Source organism: Sorex fumeus, unplaced genomic scaffold (assembly GCF_029834395.1).
Source record: "Sorex fumeus unplaced genomic scaffold, SorFum_2.1 ptg000063l, whole genome shotgun sequence".
In the NCBI taxonomy this organism is placed as follows: Eukaryota; Metazoa; Chordata; class Mammalia; order Eulipotyphla; family Soricidae; genus Sorex; species Sorex fumeus.
The window spans coordinates 66,639,343-66,657,381 of record NW_026606120.1 but is presented as its reverse complement, the minus strand read 5'-3'; positions in this window follow the sequence as shown (position 1 = coordinate 66,657,381).

Below are 18,039 nucleotides of genomic sequence, written 5' to 3'. Positions count from 1 at the left end.
CTATTTAAGTACCTTGATACTAAATGTTCCCTCTATCAGAAGACAATTCTAGCAACATCTGAGCTTGTTGACAACCCTTTCTCAATATGTTATTTATTTTTGTTGTATTTAAGGCCACAATCAGCCATACTCAGAGATGAATCCATGCTCTCAACTCAGGAATCATTCCTGGAAGTGTGCAGGTGGTCATATATATAGCTGTAGAGATACAGATAATGAATGTATAAATGAACATAGAGAGTTGGTTTTAGTAATAAAGGTAAAGGTAAAGGCCCTCCCGTTGATCATCGTTTTGCTCGAGCGGGCCCAGTAACGTCTCCATTGGAGACTTTGTTGTTACTGTGTCTGGCATATCGAATACTCTCGGTAGCTTGCCGGGCTCTCCGAGAGGGGCGGAGGAATCGAACTCGGGTCGACCATGTTGGCCGCTTGTAAGGCGAACGCCCTACCCGCTGTGCTATCGCTCCAGCCCCTTAGTAATAAAATAGAATGAAATAGGGAAACATAATAATATTTTTTCTCACATTATATATTTAAAGTAAATAACTTTTCAAGGAAAATTGTTTTTATTGAAAGAAATTTAGAATAGTGTGATGGGAGAGAAAGAGCAAGAGAGGTACTTGCTCAAGAGAGCAGATGGGTTTCTCCAGAAGGAGTAAAAAACTATGTAGGAATGGTTGGAGAAATATATGAAGGGGTGGAGGAAAGATGGATAGATAGATGCATTTTCAAGCTAGAAAACAGATTCTGCAAAGGGGGGGGGGGAAGATGAACATAAACACTTTTTATGCTGAGATGCAGGTGAATCTCTAAGAGAGAAAATGCACCATAAAGTAAAAGAAAGGAACTGTACAACTCAAGTGGAGATGTAGACAAATCTTCACGGTGGAAATATGCCATTTATTTGTTTTTAAATATAAGGAATAGGGGCCATAGAGGTATTACAGCAGATAGGGAACTAGACTTTCATGTGACTGACAGATTTGATCTCTGGCACCACATTTGGTACCTCAATTCAGCCCAAAGTACCAGTGAGTATGGCCCCCAACCAAATATTCACCAACAACACATCTAACAAAGGGTTAATGTCCAAGACATATCAAGCATGACAGAAATTTCCAAAAATGGAGATGTTACTGGGCCCGCTCGAGCAAATCGATGAACAACGGGAGGGCCTTTACCTTTACCTTTACCTATACCCTTTAGTCTAAAAAAGATAATATTTGGTCAACTTCATAAAAGTATTTGCTTCTGAGTTATCATAGCACATGAATAAATAGTGTCATCACCAAAGGCAATTATTTACAAATAGTTTAAAGGGATTTTATATATCTAAATACATACAATTTTTGTATGCTAAAAAAATTCAGTTTAATGAACTTGGAAACAGTGGTAGATATATGTTAAGCAACCAAGAATAATAAAATGAAAATACATCTCACCTTTACTGCCTTTATGAGCATCTTTCAACAATATAATATTTCCCTCTGGGTATTAATGTTCAAGTTCACCGAAGCAATTTTGTAGATTGCTAGATTTCTATGCAGGTAACTAATTATTGATTAGTAGCTTTGTTGCCAGAGTGAAAACTGATTATCTATTGTAGTGGTTTAAGACAATAAAATAAAAGAACGATTTAATAATGTGTAGTCATCCATTTCAACAAAAAGTTATAGTGCAGCTAAGAAAAACTGCATACTGTTATTTTACACCAGTTAGTCATTTTTAACCAAGAAACAATTGGCAATCATATGTTTTTTCATTAGTTAATTTTGAATAGCTCCACTAATTTTGCTCCTAAGTATAATTTAATACTTTTTAATGAAGCGTTTCACACTAGAGATCATAGAAAATTGATGTTTCTACAAATGCTATTTTACTTTGTCAGTTTCACTTAATTTATTCTATGTGAAAACAAAGATAAAAATCACGGGTTCCTATCCCACTAATCATGCTTAAAACATGTGGGATTTCATGTAATATTAAATGAAGGAGATGTAGGGAATTTTTGATGAATTCTTTTGTAAGATCTTTATGATGCTGTTTACAGAGTAGTTAACATTAACAGTAATATGATAAAAGCCAGGTAATGAACCTATATTATTCTTAATTATCCCTCATCAAGGCTTTAAAAAAACGTACCACACCCAGCAGTACTTAGGGCAACTTCTGATATGTGCATGAGTCATTCCTGATAAGGTTCTGGGGTCAATGTGGTACTGGGAATAAAACCCAGGTCAGCTGCATGCAAAACAAGAGCCTTATCTGTTCCACTATCTCTCACCCCAAGGACGAACATAAATATTAATATAATTACAAAACAGAAGTAGCAAAGAGTGTGCTGTCATTTTTCTTTTGGCATCATTTGGACCATTCAGACTATTTATATATCATTTATACATGCCACAGGATGGTGCGATAGAACAGCAGGTGGGGTGTTTGTCTTGCACATGGCCCACCCAGGTTTGATTCCTCCATCCATCTTGGAGAGCCCGGCAAGCTACCAAGAGTATCCCACTGGCACGGCAGAGCCTGGCAAGCTACCTATGATGTATTTAGTATGCCAAACACAGTCACAACAAGTCTTATAATGGAAATGTTGCTGATGCCACTCGAGCAAATTGATGAGCAATGGGAGGACAGTGGACTGTGGACAGTGGATGTTCTGCAAGACGAGTGCCTTACCTACTATGATAACTCTTCAGCCCAAATTCTGAGAGAGAGAGAAAAAGAGAGAGAGAAGAGAGAATTACTCCAAATTAGTGCCTTGATAAGCAATCTTTGAAATCAGGGTCTCTGACTCCAAGTTGCATGCTCTTCCTAATAAGATAAACTGCAAAACATAAAGCAAAACACCCACCATAGAATAGTTTTTGGTCAGTTCCAAACCATTTCCCTGAAAATAGCATCAAATGGAAAGCTTTTGGTATCATCAAATATCAAAACAGTAACCTCCAATGCTCAACAGAAACAGAAATGGGTAATCTACCCTCATCTTCCCCCTTTTCTGGCAGCTTGGCAGTCACCCGCACAAGCTGCCTCCAGTGCCATATTATTTCATCAACAGCCACTCACAGCACAGAGACTCAACAATAAATCTCTTGGAAGAGAGCTCAAAATGCTACTCCATACACATGTGTACAATGCCTCTGGACCCAGTGCCAGGCTGTTTTATTTGGGAAAACCTGGAGGGGGGCAGCTGAGGCCCTCCCAACCTAACAGAGTCAGGTCTGGCAAATGAAAGCCTCCAAAACTCAACTGCTGCCATGCTCATTCCCGCTCTCTACACACTTGGATGAGCCTCACCCACAAGTGAATCTATTCCTGAACATCTCATACTTTACACCACTAATATACCAAGAGTATCACACCATATTTGATGGGGTTTAAGGTAGAAGGAAGCCAATCTTAGGGGGAAATATAGAGGAAATATATATATTTCCATACACACACACACACAAGGCTCAACCTTTAACAACATGTTACTAATCTCTTATAGAAGGACTTAACGGTTCCTGGGTGAAATACAACAATCTACATAAAGGAACAACAGTAAGCCCCAATTTTCCTATGCTTTGCACAGCAGTTTTAATAAGGATATTGGAAAGTTTTATTGGCATATTTATAGGGACTGTAGCAATAGCACAGCAGGTAGGGCATTTGCCTTGCACGTGGCCAACCCATGTTCGATTCCTCCACCCCTCTCAGAGAGCCCGGCAAGCTACTGAGAGTATCTTGCCTGCACAGCAAAGCCTGGCAAGCTACCCGTGATGTATTAGATATGCCAAAAACAGTAACAGCAAGTGTCACAATTTGTTGTGAGGTGCTACTGGTGCCCGCTCGAGCAAATCGATGAACGACGGAAGGACAGTGATACAGTAATGTGGAAACCACACTATTTAATTGAAAGGCAGAGTTATACTTTACTAAGATTCTTGCATGGGGCTGGAGCGATAGCACAGCGGGTAGGGCGTTTGCCTTCCTCGCAGCCAATACGGCCGACCCAAGTTGGATTCCTCCGCCCCTCTCGGAGATCCCAGCAAGCTACCGAGAGTATCTCGCCCGCACAGCAGAGCCTGGCAAGCTACCCGTGAAGTATTCAATATGCCAAACACAGTAACAACAAGTCTCACGATGGAGATGTTACTGGGCCCGCTCGAGCATATCGATAAACAATGGGAGGACCCTGACCGTGAAGATTCTTGCATAACTACACAGTGATAAATCAAAGGAAAGCACTGGCCCCTGGTAATTCTGAAAAACTCAAGAATGAAAATAAAAGACAGAAAACAGATTAATGATGGCTGCAGATAAGAGTTAGAAAAATGAGGGGAGGAAACAAAAATTGAGTGAAGTGTATGCAAGAAGATAAGAAAAAGTAAGACTAATTGAGTGATTGATGTTATATGTCATTCTACTGAGTTACCATGACAATCATTTGAATTCAAATATGGAATAGACATAGTTGACAGGAAACCAAGAAAATAAGCACTTTAATTTCATTAATTAGGGGAGCCAAGGGTATTGAAGTTTCCCACAAGTCAATGTAAAAATGGTTAAATTATTAGAGTTTAGCATATAGAGGGGCTGGAGCGATAGCACAGCGGTAGGGCATTTGCCTTACAAGCGGCCAACATGGCCGACCCGAGTTCCATTCCTCCGCCCCTCTCGGAGAGCCCGGCAAGCTACCGAGAGTATTCGATATGCCAAACACAGTAATAACAAAGTCTCCAATGGAGACGTTACTGGGCCCGCTCGAGCAAATCGACAATCAACGGGAGGGCCTTTACCTTTTAGCATATAGAGAGCATTTGAAGGCTTGTAATAGTACCAATATTTCCATCATTTAGCAAAAACTTCAAGTGAGCACATGTGTGAATGTACCATTTCTGGAATGTAGGCAATCTTAGTGACTTAGTTTAGACCTGCTAAATCAATAAGTTTGTAGTGCCTGTGATACTATAACACAATGAGTCCAATAGTATTATAAATTATGACACCACAATGATAAATAAAAGATAAAATAAAAGAAAGCACAATAAGATGATCACACATTTGAATACTTTCCTCAAGTCAAATAATTATACAGGTTCCTACAGTGTAACTTAATTTCTCTATTTCATTTGGCCCTTTCCCACAGCAATCTGGAGACCAAATGACAACTCAGAAACCACAATTTGAAAAGTCTAGCTGATTTCCTGCCTCTAACCTTATGTCCTTCTATAATTAAATGTATGCACATTTTTTCAATATTTTATTCTGTTTGGAGAATAATTTCAATTAAATTTAGTTTTGATTTTATTAGTATAATATTTTCCTTAAAAATTAATAAAAGTAAGAGTTAGAGACAGAAGTTGCGTAGGGCACAAACCTGTACTGTATGGGCTGTTCCAGGTTTGTGATCACATGTGGATGGTCTCCAGATCATTGACAGAAGTGATCCCTGAGCACCACTGGGTATGGCCCCATATCCCAAAATATAAAATGATAAAATAAAATTTTAAAATATCTAATATCCTTACTTAAACTACTTTCTTCATCTCTTTATCTCTCACCTTTCTCTTTGACAATCAGTTCATTGTCAATATCCTCGAGTGTCTTCTTCATACGGATCCTAACAGCCAATATTGATGAGCATCTTTTCTTTTTTTTAAATTTTTTTTAAGTTTTATTTATTGAATCACCGTGAGAACAGTCACAAAGCCTTTCAGTTTAAGTCTTGGTCAGTCATACAATGATCAAACACGCGTCCTTTCACCAATGCACATTTTCCACCACAAAGAACCCCAGAATTCCCTTTCCCAATCTCCCTCCCCCCCAACCTGTGTGGCAGATTTCCACTTTTCTCTCTCTCTCTCTGCATAGATCACATTCAATATTAGGACAAAACCCCCAACATTATTATTTGGAATTTTCCCCAACATTCAGACCTGCCAAAAAGATGTCATTAGATCATTTGTTTTCTATTGCTGATTATGAAAAGCATATGATGTCGTGTGGCCACAATAGCAGCCACACAATTTTGGATTTCTGATATTTTAGTAATAAGCCTAGAGGGACTACTGCCAAAAGCCCCTGGGTTCTGAGATTAGTTCGTGTGCCTCTGGGATCACGGTAGTTCAGTAGCCAGAGGAGGCATTTGTGAGTGGCAACCTGGGGCCTTGTCAGGGCAGGGAGCAGGGTCAATTCCACCCCCCATCCCACGAGGCCCCATGTGCCTTGTCAATGCAGTCTCATACCTGGCTGTCTATTAGGCTTCAAAAGATGGAGGCCACCATGCTGCCGCCGGAACGGGGGAAAAGTGGAGGGACAAACACCCTTCCCCTCCCAGGGCAGTATAGCACCATAGTTAAATGCACAGTCCAGATGCATTTCGGTTGGCCATTATATCTTGCTCAGATTTTCCCAACACCATTCAAGCTGGCCTTCCAGGGACAGATGCTAGATAATTTACTTTCCATTGCTCACTTTGCATATCAGGAAATGTCACGCAGCCACTTACGTGGCTGCACAGTTTGGAAGAATAGTCCTGGTGCCCGCATACCACAGCCATGCTTGTAGAAGCTCATGGTTGCTGGGATTCCATCTGGAGAAGGTGGGGAGACAACACCTACCCCATCTGGGACCTCCCAGTGATAGCGACCCAGATAATTCTCTGGGAGTTGTGGTCTGCCAGCCAGTTTTCTTTGCCGCTGTGTGCTGAAAGACGGTGCTGGGGGCCTATGAGCATATTTTCATGTTGGTCATCTGTATGTCCTACTTGGAGAAGCATTTATTTGAAACTGCTCACCTTATTTTTTATTTGCAGTGCTGGGGATCAAACCCAGAGTATTGCACCTGAGAGGCATATAGTCTACTGTTAAGTCACGTCCTCAGGTCTTCCAGTGTTGATTTACTGCTGTTGAGTTTCAGAAATTCTTAGGTATTGAACCTATATCAAATTAGTATAGCGTGAGTATACAGTTATTCATCAGTTGTCATTTTATTTTCTATTATAAGCTTTTGCAATACTAAAACTTTTTAAATTGAATGTAGTCCCAATTATTTATTCATCTTTGGTATTGAAGTTCAGCTGCCAAAAACATCAATAACACTAGTGACAGAGAACTTTTCACTAATGCCATTTGCTGTTTCTCTGTCCCTTTCTTTTTTTATTTATTTTTTTGGTATTGAGTTTATATGCATCTATACAAGTTCTACATTTGTAATTGAACTCTTTATTGATTCTATTTCTATTTTTCCTGGCTTAGTCTTTGTAGGTGAGAATTTATGTATTTCTTACAGATTATTAAATTTATTGACAGTAATAGTAGTCTGACTATCCTATGTATTTAAGCGATAAAGTTCTAATTATTATCTTTATTTTCTTTTTATTTATTAGATTTTTCTCTTTTCTTTATAAACAAAATTAAAGTTTGTCCATTTTGTTTAACTTTAAAAAAAGCTTTATTTCATTGGCCATTTGCATCTTTTAAAATAATTTTATTCCATTTACCTTTTGCATTTTAAAAATCGAATTCACTGATCTTTTGTATCATTTACATGTATATATGTATAGTAAAGTAAAGACTTTAGTAAAGATACATATATGTATACAGGTTTTAAAATGCATTTCTATTTTTATCTTTGTTTTGTGTTTTGTTGGGGGGTGTGGGGTCTAGGTTTGTCACACTCAAGGCAAATGCACTAGCCCATCTATACTGTTTCTCTGTCCCTTTATTTATTTATTTATTTATTTTGGTATTGAGTTAATGTTTATTCTTTGGCATGTAGTTGACAAACATCTCCAAAATCATTTATTTCTTCTCCATTGTTTGAGGTCTTTATTCTATTGAATTTTATTTTTTTATTTATTCCACTGCCATGCAGCTTTACTTACTAAAGTCTATTTTATACTATCTGATAACATGATGGTTTCATTTCTCTTCTTTTATTTCACAGAATTACTTTAACCACTTCATATACTCCTACTCTTGCATTACTTCTTTCAATCTAGTAACTTTCAGCTCTCTTATTTTTTTTTTGCCAAGTGCTAGAGGTAAAAGTTTAAATGTTTGAGTTTTTCTTATTTCTTGACTTACCTTTGCCTATATTGCTATTAATTTCACTTTAAGTATGACTTTTATTGAGGTCCATAATATCAGATAACTCAATTTTTATTATAATATGTCTCCAATAATGTTTTTATTTATATCTTTGATCCTGTGTTTATTAATAAGCAAGTTAGTAGAGACTGAGAGATAATATGATGTATAATGCATTTGCCTTGAACACAGCTGACATGGTTTCATTCCCAGGCACCCCATATGGCTTAAGAAGAAGCACTGCCAGGAGTGATTCCTGAATATAGAGCCAGGAGTAATCACTGAGCACTGCTAGGTGTGGCCTGAAAAACAAATAGCAAGTTACTATCCTCTAAGCGCTTAAAGTTTTTTTTAGCTTTCTCTTTCATGATTTATTTCTACTTTTGTAGTATTTTCATTGAAAAAGAATACTTAGTATGATTTCAATTTTCTTAAATTTGTTGACAATTGTTTGGTGTCCCCGCATATGGTCTATCTTTGAAAATGTCCCAGTGCACTTGAAAAAATGTAAATTCAGCTCTTTGAGTGAAATGTTCTATAAACATCTATTAAGCCCATCTGGTCTGTCCTTCATTTAAAGCTATTGTTCTTTTATTTATCTAGTCAAGTTGATTTGTCTATGGATATAAGTGAAGTGTTGAAATTCCTTCCCACTATCACATTATTATCATTATTTAGTTTTATTAATAATTTATTATTGTTCTAACCCACTGTTTGATGCATGTTTGATGCATTAATTTGTATCAGACTTATTAGTAAGTCAATTCTTAATCATTATACAATGTCTATATATTGTTATAATTTTAAATGAAAATTTATCTTACTTATTGAAACATCTAAAATTTTTTATTGCCACTAACATGTAGAATGGTCTTTAAAATTTTCACTTTGAATATACACTTGTCTTGCCAACTGAGTTTCCTGTACACAGCAAAAATTCTATTTACCACTTTCACAATAGCATATTTTGGGTAAAATCTATTTAAGCTTTTGGAGCGATAGCACAGCGGGTAGGGCGTTTGCCTTACAAGCGGCCAACATGGCCAACCCGAGTTCCATTCCTCCGCCCCTCTCGGAGAGCCCGGCAAGCTACCGAGAGTATTCAATATGCCAAACACAGTAACAACAAAGTCTCCAATGGAGACGTTACTGGGCCCGCTCGAGCAAATCGACGATCAACGGGAGGGCCTTTACCTTAATGTTGTTCTATACCTACCTTAGTGTTTGGGTGCTGCTCCTGGCTGTGCCCAGGGGATCATGCAGTACTGAATATCAAACCCAGGAGTCCCAATAAAGAGCACAAACCCCAGACCTTTGAGTTATCTCTCTCTCTCTAGTTTTCCATTCATGTGATTTTTGTTTGTAAACTAGAATGCTTAGCTTTCCAGTTATTTAGGGACATTCTCAGCTATTATTTTTTTCAATAAGTTTTTTTTATATCCAATTCTCTTATCTTTCTAGTGCCCATATGATACAAATGTTGCTTTTCACGTATATTGTCCAATTAGGTTGTTACATTGTCTTATTTTTTATTTTTTAATGATCTCTTTTATTGTTTTCCACTGCTATATATTACAGCACAAATATTAAGTCAAACTACTCTCAACTACTATTGAGCTTCTCCATTGTATTTTTAATTCTGTTATTGTTTTCTTTAGCTCCACTGTTACTGCACTTAATTATTTTCATACTTCTTTTTATTTGTTTGTAATGTTTTGGGTCACACCCAGGATACTCAAGGCTTACTCCTGGCTCTGTGTTCAGAGATGTCTCCTTGTGATGCTGGGTGGTACAGAGGATCAAACCAGAGTTAGTCACATGCAAATTGTCTTAACTGTGTGCTCTCCCTAGTCCCCCATACTTCTTATTGTTATTCTAATCAGACATCCTTTGTATTAATTAGGTATGAATTTTCAAAACCATTGCTTTGAACTCTTCTTTAGTTAAGCCACCTACTTTTGGGCTGGAGGGATAGTACAGCAGATGGTGTTTTTGCCTTGCACACTGCAGACCCCCCAACCTGGATTTGATTCCCAGAATTCCATATGGATTCCAGAGTACCTCCAGGAGTAATTCCTGAGTGCAGAGCCAGAAGTAATTCCTGAACATTGCTGGGTGTGACCCAAAAAGCCAAAAAAAAAAGATACCTACTTATGTAAAATTTAAATTTTTGCTGCAGGACTGCAGAAATAGCTCAATGATCAGATTTGTATGGTTTGCATGTGCAAGGACTAAGTTAGATCCCTGATATTATGGGGTTTTCCAATCTCTGCACGCACTGAAGGACTGCTGGCTGTATTTGTGGTTCCTGGGCACTACTACATAGTCAACCATCAAACCATTCCCAGTTAATTATAACTGGGAAGAGCCCCTAAACACTGAGCCCCTAAACACTGCTTGAGAGGCGCTCCCTCAGTTTATTTTGGTTAATACTTTGATACATTTCATATTTTGATACAGTTCTGTTTCCTCACTTAGAAACCATGCATTGATAAGTTGAGTTACACATCTTTAACTTTAAATGTAGGCCTACAACTTGCAGAGAATGATTTACAGGTATTTATCTGGTATACTGGTTATCTATTACATCAATATCTCTGTATATATTTGTATAACTGGATATCTAATTCTGGCCAAAGATTAAGAATGAGGCAGCAATTGTTGAAGAAAAGTGATGGGTTTGTTAGTGGGAAATTGTATGCCTAAAACTCTATTGTGAGTAAGTATAATGTATGGTGCCTAAAAACATATTTCTTAACAAAGAGAAAGAAAAAAAAGAACATGGAAGCAAGAAGCAGAGACATTGCAACTGGAAAGCACCAAGAATTAAGGCTCTGTAGGAGCTATGGTATCTGAGCTAAAGGGTTCTGCAATTTCCATTTAATTTAGAATACTTCAATATTCAGGGCATTTATATCTGCTTGAGATTATTTGACTCCATAGCTGTTATCTGACTCTGATTGTTTAGCTCTGCAAATCAAATCTTTCACAAGAGGATAGCAAGATGGGAACCATGGATTAAGAATATGGAATAACTGAGGAGTAAAAGGCGAATGTCTCTCATGGTCTTTGTATATCATCTATAAATTTTAGCTTCTTCTTACACACAATTCTGTATTCTCTTTCTGCAGTCACAGGAGGATGCTACACTTACCACCAGGAGGAAGAAGCTTTAATAGGGGTACAGTCTCCATAGGTGACAAACTTTCTTAAGAAGTACAATCTTCTCTGCGAGGATACAGGTGCTTTAGACTCTGACTAAAGGCAAAAAACATTAGAGCTGAGTATATCCTCAGTGCTGTCCTCTGGTGGAGAGAGTATAAGGGCTTCAGATAATGTGAAAACCAGTAGCCCTTTCTTATCAGAAAGCCATAGAAGGAATTCCTCAGTTCTTAGTAAATGCCTTTAACTTGGTAAACTAGTATCGTATTTAAATATTTTCTTCTCATGCAGATGCTACACCTCTTGTTAAATCATTGCAAATGAAATGCATTAGACACTAAAAATTAAAAAAAAAGCAATTTCAGTGATTTACATCAAGTATGTAGCTATGTTGTGCACATAAAGCAAGACGAGATTTTTCTGTGACTCCATATCCCTGGAAGAGCTTTTAGAAAAAGAAATGTAAGAGATCTTTTCTTCACATTTTTCCATTCCTGTTAATCTTACTCACCGTGATGATTCCTGCACACACTGATATCCAGAAATTCTGGTATTAAAACATTTAAGTAGCATCTAGATGATTCTCTTCTTACACTTTAAGCCCAGTTGTACTCATCTAAAAACTCTCAATTTTATTATCAAGCCAGTCAAGCTCACCTCTGACTCCTCCCTGCGTGATATCTGTAACAGCCCACTCAAATGTCAATGGGTTAATGTCATGAAACAGACAGAAAAATGGTGCAATAAAAGAGTATGTGTTAATGATGCTTTAGTAAACTATAATTTATTCATTGCAAAAGTTTCCAAAGTTGTATTTATTCTGTTGCCCTTGGCTATCACTGTAACAATCTACAACTTAATGGACCTGATGATGGCACTCTTGGAAGAACAAACTAAAAATGTGAATCCTGTCCTTGCTTCTATTTTCTATGAGTGCAAGACACTGATAATAATTTCTTTTTGTGTAAAACTGAGATGGTCTAATGTTCAGCATTTTCCTGTGACTATTGAAAATGGATCCTGAGTTTGTCTACAATCTACAGGTATAGGTACCACTTGGGTACATAATACTTTCTCCAGTGTCAATCATAAGTAAATAAAATAATGATACATGACTAAAAAGAACATGCTAAAAGAAAGGTAATACAAGAAACCCTTTTTTTTAAATAAAAAACTAAAGAAATTGCTTTGTTCTTTATGAATGGTACAGCTAGTAGGGTATACCAACTGGTTCAGTCCCTGACATAAGATAGTATATAGCACTGTACCACTGTAACTCAGTCCTCCTGTTGTTCATTGATTTGCTCGAGTGGACCCAGTAACATCTCCATTGCGAGACTTTTTGTTACTGTGTTTGGCATATTGAATGCATCACAGGTAGCTTTCCAGGCTTTGCTGTGTGGGCAAGATACTCTCGGTAGCTTGACGGGCTCTCCGAGAGGGGTGGAGGAATCAAACCTGGGTTGGCCAGTTCTGCCAGGTGCAAGGCAAATACTCTACCCACTGGGCTATCACTCTAGCCCTTTTGAGATAGTATATAGATTTAATGCAATACCCATCTAAATTTAGACAATATTTGAAGACCCCCTTCCTGGCAAAGACCCCCGTGTAGTGCCTGGCCAGGAGAAACACCTCGAACCCCAGGAGCACCAGATGTGAGCTTCAAACTCCACATAAGCACTGACGAGCCCCCTGCACAAGTAATGCAGCTTGTGGGCATGGCCTCTGGGGCAGTGGCCACTCACTGAAGTTATTTTTCTATTTCCCAGAATTTTGGACACAGAGCTCAGCCTCCATTACCTGATTCCGAAGAGGACATCCTGGCTATCCAAATCACGTTAGGCCAATAGTCCACTAGCCTATTCCAATAAAAAACACTCCTTCCAAACACCAAAATAACAGTGAACACAAAGAATCGAACAATCCCAGTGAAAAAGAGCACATCCGCTAAAGCTACACTAGTGGTCCCACATAAGGCACAGAGGAGCACCAAAGAGGTAGTACTCTTAAAGAGGAAAAAAGAGAGCACCATTGACCAAATCCATCTAGAATACTCCCTTGCAGTGAGAGTTGGTCACTGATAGTGAAATGGAGGGACCAACCTCCATACAACCACAGCTTCATGAAGAAACAATGCAGATCCCCCCACAAGGAGTGGATGAAGAAAAGAGTCATGAAGCCTCATAAGTAAATTCCCACAAATATGATGCCTCTGACAAAGAATGATGTAATTTTGAGGATTTTCACCAAGCTCAAAGAAATGGTGGAATAGGCATCCAGTAAATTAAAGGAAGAAATGAAAAAAAAAAGTGGAACGAACAGCCAACAAGGTACAGGAGGAAATGAGAACAGAAATAAGAAAGCTACAAGCAGAAGGTTATTTTACAAATAAAAGATTTGGTAGACAAAATTAAAAACTTAGTGGGCGCCCTAGCAGTAGAATGAGAACAACTGAAAATAGAATCAGTGAACTTGAAGATGAGCTTCAGAAAGCATCCAGAAAACAAGATATAATGGGAAAAGACTTCAAAATAGCACTTGGGTGAATAAGAGACCTAAGAGATAAAATCGAAAGGAACAATATAAGAGTCATCAGAGTAGCAGAAGGAGAGGGAGGCAACTCTAAAGAAGTAGCAAAAGTTAGACCACAACACCCAAAAGGAGAGAGAGAACACAGGGGATTGCCCTGCCACAGAGACAGGGGGGATGGGGGGATGGGGGTGGGAGGGATATTATCCATGGTGGTGGAAAATGGGCACTGGTGGAGGGATGGGTATCTGATCATTGTATAATTGAAACCCAAGCACAAAAAATTGTAAATCTACAACTGTAAAAAAATAAAATAAAATAAAGGGGAAAAAAAAGAAGTAGCAAAAGTTAAAGATAATATCACAGAGAAATTCCCAGAGCTAAAGAATGCAGGCATCCAGATCAAAGGAGCCTGAAGGGTGCCAGCTATAAGAGACCCTAATAAAAAGACTCAGAGGCATATAATAATCAGAATGACAGATAACACAGATAAAGACACAATACTGCAAGCAGCAAGATCAGAAGGAAGTCACATACAAAGGAGCACCCCTTAGATTTACAGACCTATCAGAGGAAACCTTCCGAGCCCAAGACAATGAGGGGAGGGGCTGAGGTATAGTGAAAAAACTCAACAAAATGACCGCCTCACCAAGAATACTTTATCTGACTAAACTCTCACTCAAAATTGAAGAAACGATACACTATTTCATGGATAAACAACAGCTCATAGATTCAAATATCATAGATTTGAAACCAACCTTAAAAGGACTAAAGGGACTATTGTAAAACAAGAAAAAACCCTACAAACACAACACACCTCTATAGAAAGATGATACAAAACCCCATGGCAATAATCTCTCTTAATGTCAATGGTCTAAATGCATCAATTAAAAGACACAGCGTAGAAAAATAGGTTAGAAAACCGAACCCAACATTCTGCTGCCTACGGGAAACAATTCTGAACAGTCAGAGCTAACACAGACTCAAAGTCAAAGGATGGAAAACAATCCTTCAAGCAAATAACTCCCTCAAAAAAGCTGGGGTGGCCGCACTAAGATTTCATGATGTAGATTTCAGGCTGAAAAAATATTAGAAGAGACAGCGAAGGCCATTTTTAATAATCAAGGGATATGTACATCAAGAAGAAATCACACCCCTAAACATATATGCACCCAATGAGGGGATAGCAAAATACTTAAAGAAACTGCTAGCAGACTTAAAGGAGGACATTGATAGCAACACAATAGTAGTTGGAGACTTCAGAACCACCCTATCATCTCTGGATAGATCAACCAAACTAAAACCCAGCAAGGAAGTACTGGCTTTGAAGAAAGAAATGGAAGAGAGGGCTAATAGATGTATACAGAGCTTTTCATTTCCCCCAAACTGAATACACATTCTTTTCCAGTGCACATTGAACATTCTTCGAGATAGACCATACACTGGGCCACCAAACATACCTCAATAGAACCAGAAGGAGAGAAATTGCATCTACTCTTTTTTTCACACCACAATGTGCTGAAGATAGAAGTTAATCACAGAAGGAGAGAAATTATATCCACTCTTTTTTTCACACCACAATGCACTGAAGATAGAAGTTAATCACACACAGAAACAGAATCAAATCAAACACATGGAAATTAAACAACTCAATGTTTAGCAATTGGTGGGTCAGAGAGAAAATCGAGGAAGAAATCAAAAGATTTCTGGAAACAAATAAGAATGAGGACACAAGCTACCAGTACTTGTAGGATGCAGCTAAACCAGTGTTGAGGGGAAAATTTATAGCCTTGCAAGCATTTTTCAGGAAAAAAGGGTGCACATAAATAACCTGACTCCATAGCTCAAGATATTAGGAAAAAGTCCAACAGAAGGAGCCCAAACCAGGCAGGATGAAGGAAACAATAAAACTTAGAGCAGAAATTAATCACATGGAAACCCAAAAAACTATTCAATAAATCAAAGAAACCAAGATCTGGTTCTTTGAGAAAATAAACAAGATTGACATGCCACTAGCAAGACTCACAATGAGAAAGTAGCCTAATAAACCAAATCAGAAATGAAAAGGGGAACATCACAACAGAAACCAAAGAAATCTAGAAGATCATCAGAGATCAATTTGTAAGTCTATATGCCACAAAACAAAAGAACTTAGAAGAAATAGATAAATTCCTGGATTCCTGTTATCTCAAAAGGTTGATCCAAGAGGATCTGAAATACCTGAATAGACCTATCAACATCAAGGAAATTGAAAGAGTAATCAAAAATCTTTCCCAAAACAAAATCCAAGGTCCAGATGGATTCACTAGCTAATTCTTCCAAACATTTAAAGAGGACCTACTGCCAGTCCTTTTCAAGATTTTCCAGAAAATTGAAGAAACAGAACCTCTTCTGAACAGTTTCTATAAGGCACATATCACCCTAATACTTAATTTTCATTTTCATCATCCTGTTAATCGTCGATTGCCTCGAGCAGGCCCCAGTAACGTCTCTTTCATCCTAGCCCTGAGATTATATTCACGGCTCTTTAGGAGAATGAGACCCATCATTGTTACTGGTATTTGGCATATTTGGTAGGCCACGGGGAGTTTGCCAGACTCTGCCCGGTGGGCAGGCTACATTCGATAGCCTGCGAGTTTGTCCAAAGTAGGAATGAGATAAAAGATGTCATAAAGAAAAGTTCTGATAAGATGTCGCGCGGCCGCGAATGCGGCCGCGCGGTTCCGGGATCTGGATTTTATAGTCTCTGAGTCTTGGCCGCTGATGGGATTACACGGCGCCAGGGGGCCAGGTGGTGGGTGTGACCCCCGCCTACTGGAATTTGGAGGATCTGGGTGGAAGATGCTCGACTCCAATTCGAGTAGGCTTGGAGGTCTCGGCCCCGGAACCCGCGTGGCTTTGTCCCTCTGCCAGTACCTTCAGGTGTGCGGAGAGTGGTCTCAGCATGGTGGTGGCTGGTCCTGGAGGTCTCCGGCTGCCGTAGCCCTGGCCGGGGGGGGGAGGAAAGCTCAACCCGCTCCCCTCCAAGGGACTCCGGGAAGGAACACCGAGGCGCGGGGGCAGAGACTGCACTGCTCTCGTCCGGGATCTGGATTTTATAGTCTCTGAGTCTTGGCCGCTGATGGGATTACACGGCGCCAGGGGGCCAGGTGGTGGGTGTGACCCCCGCCTACTGGAATTTGGAGGATCTGGGTGGAAGATGCTCGACTCCAATTCGAGTAGGCTTGGAGGTCTCGGCCCCGGAACCCGCGTGGCTTTGTCCCTCTGCCAGTACCTTCAGGTGTGCGGAGAGTGGTCTCAGCATGGTGGTGGCTGGTCCTGGAGGTCTCCGGCTGCCGTAGCCCTGGCCGGGGGGGGGAGGAAAGCTCAACCCGCTCCCCTCCAAGGGACTCCGGGAAGGAACACCGAGGCGCGGGGGCAGAGACTGCACTGCTCTCGTCCGGGATCTGGATTTTATAGTCTCTGAGTCTTGGCCGCTGATGGGATTACACGGCGCCAGGGGGCCAGGTGGTGGGTGTGACCCCCGCCTACTGGAATTTGGAGGATCTGGGTGGAAGATGCTCGACTCCAATTCGAGTAGGCTTGGAGGTCTCGGCCCCGGAACCCGCGTGGCTTTGTCCCTCTGCCAGTACCTTCAGGTGTGCGGAGAGTGGTCTCAGCATGGTGGTGGCTGGTCCTGGAGGTCTCCGGCTGCCGTAGCCCTGGCCGGGGGGGGGAGGAAAGCTCAACCCGCTCCCCTCCAAGGGACTCCGGGAAGGAACACCGAGGCGCGGGGGCAGAGACTGCACTGCTCTCGTCCGGGATCTGGATTTTATAGTCTCTGAGTCTTGGCCGCTGATGGGATTACACGGCGCCAGGGGGCCAGGTGGTGGGTGTGACCCCCGCCTACTGGAATTTGGAGGATCTGGGTGGAAGATGCTCGACTCCAATTCGAGTAGGCTTGGAGGTCTCGGCCCCGGAACCCGCGTGGCTTTGTCCCTCTGCCAGTACCTTCAGGTGTGCGGAGAGTGGTCTCAGCATGGTGGTGGCTGGTCCTGGAGGTCTCCGGCTGCCGTAGCCCTGGCCGGGGGGGGGAGGAAAGCTCAACCCGCTCCCCTCCAAGGGACTCCGGGAAGGAACACCGAGGCGCGGGGGCAGAGACTGCACTGCTCTCGTCCGGGATCTGGATTTTATAGTCTCTGAGTCTTGGCCGCTGATGGGATTACACGGCGCCAGGGGGCCAGGTGGTGGGTGTGACCCCCGCCTACTGGAATTTGGAGGATCT